This window comes from Gopherus evgoodei, chromosome 3 (assembly GCF_007399415.2).
Source record: "Gopherus evgoodei ecotype Sinaloan lineage chromosome 3, rGopEvg1_v1.p, whole genome shotgun sequence".
NCBI lineage: Eukaryota > Metazoa > Chordata > Testudines > Testudinidae > Gopherus > Gopherus evgoodei.
In genome coordinates, this window is record NC_044324.1 from 71,618,616 (window position 1) to 71,627,874 (window position 9,259).

Consider the following 9,259-nt stretch of genomic DNA (forward strand, 5'->3'; position numbering starts at 1 on the left):
TGTTTATCACCTTGGAGCCAGTACCCTCCCAACCCACCAAGGAGCACTCCTGGACCTTGAAGGCAGAGAAGGGACCGCTGGTGAGTGTACCTATGTAAATATAATACATGGTTTAAAAGCAAGCATGTTTAATGATTAATTTGCCCTGAAGACTTGGGATGCATTTGTGGCCAGTACAGCTACTGGAAAAGTCTGTTAATGTGTATGGGGATGGAACGGAAATCCTCCAGAAACATTTCAATGAAGCTCTCCTGGATGTACTCCCAAAGCCTTTGCAAAAGGTTTCTGGGGAAGGCAGCCATATTCATTCCTCCATGGTAAGACATTTTACCATGCCAGGCCAGTAGCATGTAGTCTGGAATCACTGCATAACAAAGCATTTCAGCGTATGGTTCCGGTGTTTGCTGGCGTTCAAGCAACATCCATTCTTTATCTCTCTGTGTTATCCTCAGGAAAGTGATATCATTCATGGTCACCTGGTTGAAGTAGGGGAATTTTATTAAGGGGACATTCAGAGGTGCCCGATCCTGCTGGGCTGTTTGCCTGCAGCTAAACAGAAATCATCCCTGCTGTTAGCCATGTGGTGGGGGGAGGGGTGAAATGATCATTGTGTGTGTGTGTGGGGGGAGTTAGTTGGGTTTGTGCTGCACATTAACCCAAAAACTGCAGCCCCTCCTTTTAAATGGGCAACCCATTTTAAATAGCCAACCCAGCGGGTGCTTGGCATGGGAAATGAGAGCGCTGCTGTTCGAAACCATTCCCACATGTTATGAAGGTTAAAGAAGCCAAAAGACTGTGGCTTACCATGTCTGACTGCAAGATGAATCTGTTGCCCGCTGGCCCTGCATGTGTGATCTCTTACACCAAACTGGCAGGCCTTCAATATAAGAGGCTATGTAATGTTAACAGCGTGGTTCACCATGAAAGAGTCTACCCATTGTTCTCTAAAATATGTCTTTTTAAATACTACTCTCCTTTTTTTTCCCTCCTGCAGCTGAAAATGTTTCAACACTCCCCCATCATCTCCATCCCAGAGGCTAGCGAAGATTAGAAGGCAAAAAAACGCATTCACGATGAAATGTTCTCTGAGCTCATGCATTCCTCCCACACTGAAAGAGCCCAGCAGAATGCATGGAGGCAGACAATGTCAGAGTGCAGGAAAGCACAAAATGAACGTGAGGACAGGAGGGATGCATGAGAGGACAGGTGGCAGGAGCAAGAGGAGATGTGGCGGGATCAAGATGATAGGTGGCGTCAGCATGATGAGAGGCGGCAGGAAGCAATGCTAAGGCTACTGGAAGATCAAACTGATATGCTCTGGCGTATGGTTGAGGTACAGGAAAGACAGCAGGAGGACACACCATCACTGCATCCCCTCTGTAACCAACCACCCTCCTCCCCAAGTTCCATAGACTCCTCACCCAGATGCCCAAGAACGCGGTGGGGGGGCCTTCGGACATCCAACCACTCCACCCCAGAGGACTGCCCAAGCAACAGAAAGCTGGCATTCAATAAGTTTTGAAGTGCAGCGTGGCCTTCACCTTCCCTCCTCCACCACCCCACTCAGTGCTTCCCACCTCCCCCACCCCTCCTGGGCTTCCTTGGCAGTTATCCCCCCATTTGTGTAATGAATTAATAAAGAATGCATGAATTTGAAACAACAGTGATTTTATTGCCTCTGCAAGCAGTGATCAAAGGGGGGAGGGGAGGGCAGTTGGCTTACAGGGAAGTAGAGTCAACCAAGGGGGTCTGTTTTCATCAAGGAGAAGCAAACAGAACTTTTACACCGTAGCCTGGCCAGTCAGGAAACTGGTTTTCAAAGCTTCTCTGATGTGCAGCATGCCCTGCTGTGCTCTTCTAACCACCCTCATGTCTGGCTGCGTATAATCAGCAGCCAGGCGATTTGCCTTGACCTTCCACCCCACCATAAATGTCTCCCCCTTACTCTCTCAGATATTGTGGAGCACACAGCAAGCAGTAATAACGATGGGAATATTGGTTTCGCTGAGGTCTAACCGAGTCAGTAAACTGCGCCAGCGCGCTTTTAGACATCCAAATGCACATTCTACCACCATTCTGCACTTGCTCAGCCTATAGTTGAACAACTCCTGACTACTGTCCACGCTGCCTGTGTATGGTTTCATAATCCATGGCATTAAGGGGTAGGCTGGGTCCCCAAGGATAACTATAGGTATTTCAACATCCTCAATGGTTATTTTCTGGTCTGGAAAGTAGGTCCCTTACTTCAGCCATTCACACAGACCAGAGTTCCTAAAGATGCTAGCGTCATGCACTTTTCCCGGCCATCCCACGTTGATGTTGTGAAACATCCCTTGTGATCCACCAGTTCTTGTAGCACCATTGAAAAGTACCCCTTTTGGTTTATGTACTCGCTGCCTTGGTGCTCTGATCCCAAGATAGGGATATGCGTTCCATCAATTGTCCTACCACACTTAGGGAATCCCATTGCAGCAAAGCCATCCACTATGACTTGCACATTTCCCAGAGTCACTACCCTTGATAGCAGCTGCTCAGTGATCGTGTTGGCTCCTTGGATCACAGCAGTCCCCGCAGTAGATTTGCCCACTCCAAATTGATTCCCAAATGACTGGTAGCTGTCTGGTGTTGCAAGATTCGAGAGGGCTATCGCCACTCGCTTCTCAACTGTGAGGGCTGCTCTCATCTTAGTATTCTTGCACTTCAGGGCAGGGGAAAGCAAGTCACAACGTTCCACGAAAGTTCCCTTACGCATGCAAAAGTTTTGCAGCCACTGGGAATCATCCTAGACCTGCAACACTATGTGGTCCCACCAGTCTGTGCTTGTTTCCCAGGCCCAGAAGCGGCATTCCACAGCATGAAACTGCCTTGTTACCATCATGATGTCCACATTGCCAGGGCCCGTGCTTTGAGAGAAGTCTGTGTCCATGTCTTCATCACTTTCGTCACTGCGCTGCCATCGCCTCCTTGCCTGGTTTTGCTTTTGCAGGTTCTGGTTCTGCATATACTGCAGGATAATGCATGTGATGTTTACAGTGCTCATAACTGCCGCGTGATCTCAGAGGGCTCCATGCTTGCCATGGTATGGCTTCTGCAGGAGAGCAGAATGGCAGCAGAAGCGGTCGTTCGATGACGATGGTTTGCAGCCCTACTGCACCGTCTGCTGCCACAGCAGGAAACCAGAGTGGCAGTGGAACCAGTCCGATGACGACAGTTTGCAGTCCTACTGCACTGTCTGCTGCCAGCAGCCCCCAGGATACAACAGTGGCAGCTGAGCTGAGCGGGTTGCACGCTTGCTGTGGTATGGCGTCTGCGTGGAAAAAAGGCGCAAAACGATTGTCTGCCGTTGCTTTTATGGAGGGAGGGAGAGAGGGGGGCCTGATGACATGTACCCAGAACCACCTACGACAATGTTTTTGCCCCATTAGGCACTGGGAACTCAACTCAGAATTCCAATGGGCGGGCGGAGACTGCGGGAACTGTGGGATACCTACCCACAGTGCAACACGCCGAAAGTCGATGCTAGCCTCAGTACTGTGGATGCACTCTGCTGACTTAATGCACTTAGTGGGGACAAACACAATCGACTGTGTAAAAAATTGATGTCTAAAAAATCAACTTCTATAAAATCAACCTAATTTCATAGTGTAGACATACTCCAAGATTGTTTCACCTAGTTCCTTAACTACCCTAAGATGATTTTTTGTCAGGCCCTGCCAACTTGAATACATCTAACTTATTTAAATATTCTTTAACCTATGCTTTCCCTATTCAGGCTTGTGTTCTTTCTCCCTTGTTAATAACAATTGTGTTAAGATGCTGGTCACATTACCTTTTTTAGTGAAGTCTAAATCAAAATAGGCATTAAACACTTTAGCCTTCAGTTATTAGTGCTCCTTCCCTGCTAAGTAGAGGGCCGAAAATTTCCTTTGTCTTTCTCTTGTTCCTAATGTATTTAAAGAACCTCTTCTTAGTGCTTTTTTTGTCCCTTGCTAGGTGTAACTCATTTTTTGCCTTAGCCTTTCTGATTTTGTCCCTACATGCATATGCTATTCTTTAATACTCATCCTTAGTAATTTGTCCTTATTTTCAGTTTTGGTTGGATTTCTTTTTGATTCCCAGGTCATTGAAGACCATCATATTAGCCTCTTTCTATCATCTTTCAATCCTCTTCAGACTGTGTCCCAACAAAGGTATAGATTAACAGAGTTGATATTACTCTGTGCAAAGCCTACAATATAACTTAATACCAAATGTTCACACCAGCCCTTCTTTTCCAGCTGGTGCTTCTTTTGTATTCAATATACATAAGACTATCAAGGGATAATACCAATAATTATCTTGCAAGTGAATATAATTGATGAACTAAAATGTAAGTGGCATATGTTGTGCTGGAACAGAGCCCGTGATATCTGGTGCTTTCTAGTGAGAGAGGCAGTAATAGTATAAATCAGTGAACCTTACTCAGTTGTGAAAGTTTCTCCCAAATTCTGTGGCATATTAAATTCTATAATAATGCAATCTCTAATCTCAGACATGGAAATACATTATCACTCTTAATTTTATCTGTATAAATCATCAGGGACCATGTGTAAAGGGAGCAGAGACTTCATTATCAGATTAAATACAACATATTTTTGTCAAATACCAGCCAGTTGAAATTTGAATGAGTATCATTTAAGGGATAGATTCTAATCCCCTTACTCACACTGTGTAGGATCTTATTTCATAGTAGCTCCATTTGAGCAACTGGGCTACTTTCAGAGTAAGAAACTAGTAGGGTTGCCACTTGTCCAGGTTTTCCCAGATTGTCCTTTTATTGAGGTAGCTGCCCTGGGAAATCCGTAAGGGTGCTCAGCATACACTGCTAGCTGTACAGTTTTATGGGCTCAGGATCATCCCAGAAGTTCTGTTGTATTGTACTGCAGAGATGGCAACCCTAAGTACTATCCAAAGAGTATTTGAATCTTAAAACAACAATATAAGAACATGTTAATCTTGTTCTTTTCTTTGAAGTACATTGGTATATTAGCAATAGCATAGTATATTCTATTGGTGTTCACAATTTCAGGAAGGAGAAGAAACAGGTGTCAGCTCTCACAAATCATGGCTGTTGACCTGATATCTTGTATCAGTGTAATTGTGGTGGAAATACCTAGGTCTTTCTCCGGATTTTGAGTTAGCTGTTATCATGTCCTAACAGTCCAATATTTAGAAAAATTGTTGGTAGTTTTGATTACAAGGCAAAAATCATGTAAATAATCAGTTTTAAAATCAGACAGAATTATTGCACCACTTGCATTTTCAGAGCAAACAATGCTCTGAAAGGAGTGAACAGTTTTGTACACAAAAGCGTTGCTATATCAAATATTACTTTAGTAAACCAAATGCACTACAATTTTGTTTAAAAATTCATGTTTTTTGCCTTGGAGTAGGGGAATCTCACTGTCTTCTTGTGTCCACCAGCTGTTTGTCATCTTATACTCAGATTGTAAAAGCTCTTTGAGGTACGGTCTGTCTTTTTGCTGTGTGTGTCTGTGATTGTGTACAGAGACTAGCATAATGAGGCCTCAGTCCCTTATAGGGGCCTGTAGCCACTACCATGATATAAATGATATAGTTATGTACATCCGCCCCAACTATGTTACAAGAATGTTATGTAAGTTGCAAAGCTGAGCACCGAAAAGTTAGGAAATGTCAGATATAAGGCTGCCTGTGGAACCTTAATTCCATACCTTGTGCATTCATCTTGCACACTAAATGAGACAGGGGTCCTGTGGAAAAATTACATGTGATCATGGAATTAAAGACTGTCTCGAAATACATATGCACAAGACGGCCAAATTAAAAATGCACAGGCAACCTTAAGTCTGGCTTTTCCTAACTGTAAGGTGCCCTACTGAGAGCTGGGGAGATAGATTCACAGAAGAATACAAATTAAAAGAAAGAAGGGGGAAGAGAGAGAGAGAGAGAAAGAACTGAAAGGAAGAAAAGACCCCATGTACCAGGGTGCTGGTGCAAAAGCACCTAATTAGCCCCTGCCCAGTCAGCTCCAATCAGAGGAAGCAGATTGGGGCTGATGAAAAAGGCCTGATGCTGGCCTGAGGATTGGCAGCACCTGCTGGCCTGACAAGCCAAGGCTGACTTTGCCTGTAAAAGAGGTTGAATAATCCTGTAATGCTTGTAAATAGATAGACACTGGTGTTGGGATAACTGCAAGTAAATAAAGACATGGGTGTTGCACAACCCTGAAGCCTCTCTGAGCCTTATTGGGGCAGCAAGCGGGCCCCAGGAAGAGGGGTGGGTTGTGGACCCTGTTACACCCCAGCATTCAATTTTTCTCCCTTTGTCACTTAAATTTAAACCTTCCACTCCCCCTCAAAGTATGGTATACTCACCTTTGTAAGCCAGAGGAAGTGGGAGAGCCATTTCTGGAGGATCTTTTAACCTCTGCCTCCCGCCCAGGCTTGGGAACAAGGGGTAGCAATGGGAGCCTCCTTCATTGTTGGGAACCAGAGCATGAGCCTCAGAGCAAAGGAGCAGCTGCTCCCCAGCCAGCTACAGGACCCTGGAGTGCCCCATTCCTACAGCATGGAGAGGGGAAGGGAACACTGGCTGCTTCAGATGCTGAGGGCCTAGGCTCTCCTTCAGCATCTGAAGCAGCTTTCATTGGCTGACTTTCTTGAAGTAGGAGTAAAAAGGGAATGTCAGCCCACCGGACAAGGTTTTCCTACCGACTAATAAGGTGGTCACAAAACCCTGGTAGAATTTATGATGTGCATCCCCCCAGTAGCTCAAACATTCTATATAACAGATTCAGTAACATGCTGCCAAAATTTTAACATGGGACTTGCTCAAATATTTTGCCTCAGTCTGTGACACTCATGATATTTCCTTGGTAAATATACTCTCCTCTCCACCAAAAAAGCCCTATCAATTGCAGACTCCTCAGCAATTCCAGCCTCTGTGTTCCATCATTCTATACCCCATCCTCTTCCTAAACAACCACCATTCCACCACCCAAATCCATCAGTCCTTTCATTCCAAACCTTATCAGCCCACCAGTCTTCCCTCTCCTTAGCCCGGTGAGGTGGCTTGGCTGTCTGGCAGCTGCTCCTTGCAACAGATGCTATGGCAGTAGACCTACACCCTACCCTGCAGTGGAGGTAGTTGTTTCTGGTGAGTCATTGTGTGGTTTCTGGATGTGAGGTTGTTCACTGAGGAGGGAGTAGCTCCTCTGGTGGATCAGGAGGTTGGTTGCATGTCCCTAGTCTGTTGGTCAATTCCCCTAAGTTTGTATGTGTTCATGGAGGCTGGTCAGTGGAGGGAGAGGGTTTACCCTGGCTGGTGAAGAGCTTGGGATGCAGGAAAATGAGACTTCAGGCTCCTTTCCCAGTCCCAGATCTTTAAATGACAGTCTAGATCAGTGGTTCTCAAACTAGGGCAAATTGTGAGAACAAATTATATTCACTGTATAAATTCTACAGTGAAATCAGCCTACAAAATAGACACAGATGCAAATTTAAATGTCTTTTCTGAAGTGGAGAGTTACAGAAAGAGTTCATTTGGATAAATTTCCAGCTTTTGGCTATTTCAGTGTCCCTTCTAGGAGAAGCTGAAAAAGAGATTCAAACTTTTGCCAAGTAACAGTTATTACACTGCTATGCATTTTTGTGTTGAGTACTCGCTAGCAGCACATCAATTTGACACTAACAGAAGAAAAATATTTAGCTACTAAACTGCAATGCATCTCTGCCTGCATTAAAAGTAGAGAGATGCTGTGTTCTCTTAGCTTTAGTAAGCAGCTCAAACATTGTCTCCGTTTGTTTACAAATAATTGCTTTTTGAACCAATAAAAACAATACTATTAAAGTTTTAGGGCTGACTACAGTGTTCTCAAACATAATCACTACTTCCCTCCAGAAAATATTTAGGCCCAGATCCTGTAATGTGATCCATGCAAGTGGACATATGTGCCTGAATTCATCTCCATGGATTTCAATGGCACTCTTTAGGAGTGTAAAAATCTGCCCATGCTGATCAGCGTACTTAATTAGGACCTAAGTTTTTAGACACTCAGATGTTGTCCATCTGAAAAAGTGTCCTATTTTCACAAGAAGAAAGGATTTTAATGCTCTGAATAAAGCCCATTGAACTGCTTTGTCAGCACCTCTTAATGACTCATCATCTTTTCTTTTTAAAGAGAAAATGGATAGTACTCTTTTCAAACAGGTGTGCACTTTATAATAGGGACTGAAAAGATTAATTATAGTATGGAACCCTATTTTGTGAACTTCTGTCCCCAAACCTCTCTTTCTAATGAACTCCCAGCCTGTCTTCTCATTTTTCTACTGATTCCCAATTAGCTGAACATATTTTATGTCACTTAATGATTCAGATCACCAGGATTCTTCTGTATTACAGCTGCTCAGCAACGGTGATCTGATATTGTCTTGTGCGTTGGAATGTAGTTTCTATAGATACAAACAAAAAGACCACAATCTTGCATCTGTGATGTTACATAGCATTCTTCTGATTTGTCTTTTACTTTCCAAAACTGAAGTATTAAAAAAAATGATAGAGTATTTGTGGAATAAGTATTTAGAGTTGTTGGGAAGCCTATTGAATTCCCAAAGGACAATTATATTTTCATGGTTCATTCAGTTTACACAGTAATTCGGGTTCAGTGGGACTTTAATTTATTCCTGAATTGTTCACTTATCATTAGATACTAGATCACCATGAAATACATTATTCTCTATTTTCAAAATATGATGTGACAAGTCACTATGTAATGATGGGCAGTATTTTATCAAGTTGATTTTTCTCAGATCACTGGTGTGGGGGAAAATGGAAGAACCTTCAGAATGAGTCATTCTTGGAGGTAACAGACTAGGGCTTGTTCCTTACTCCTTCTGCCTGAGAGAGAATGTTCTGAGTAGAATGAAGTTTCCATTTTAAAAACACAAGGTCTCCTTTAGTCATAATTCCTATACAGTTTCCAGTCACCTTCTGCTTCATTGCCATTGTTCTGTTTTCCTGATTATTCTGTCTTTGTCTTATAGAATTCCTGAAGTTTAGGCAGGACATAGGAAGGTATGTATTTGAATTCTTCACCACTAACTGAAGCAAACTCCACAAGGACTCCTCATGGTTTTTGAAGGAAACTAATAGACACTCATATCAATTGTAATCATTATTAAGCCAGTTTAGGGAACATTTGAAAGAACTTTGTCTTTACTATTGATAAAGTGTAGATCCA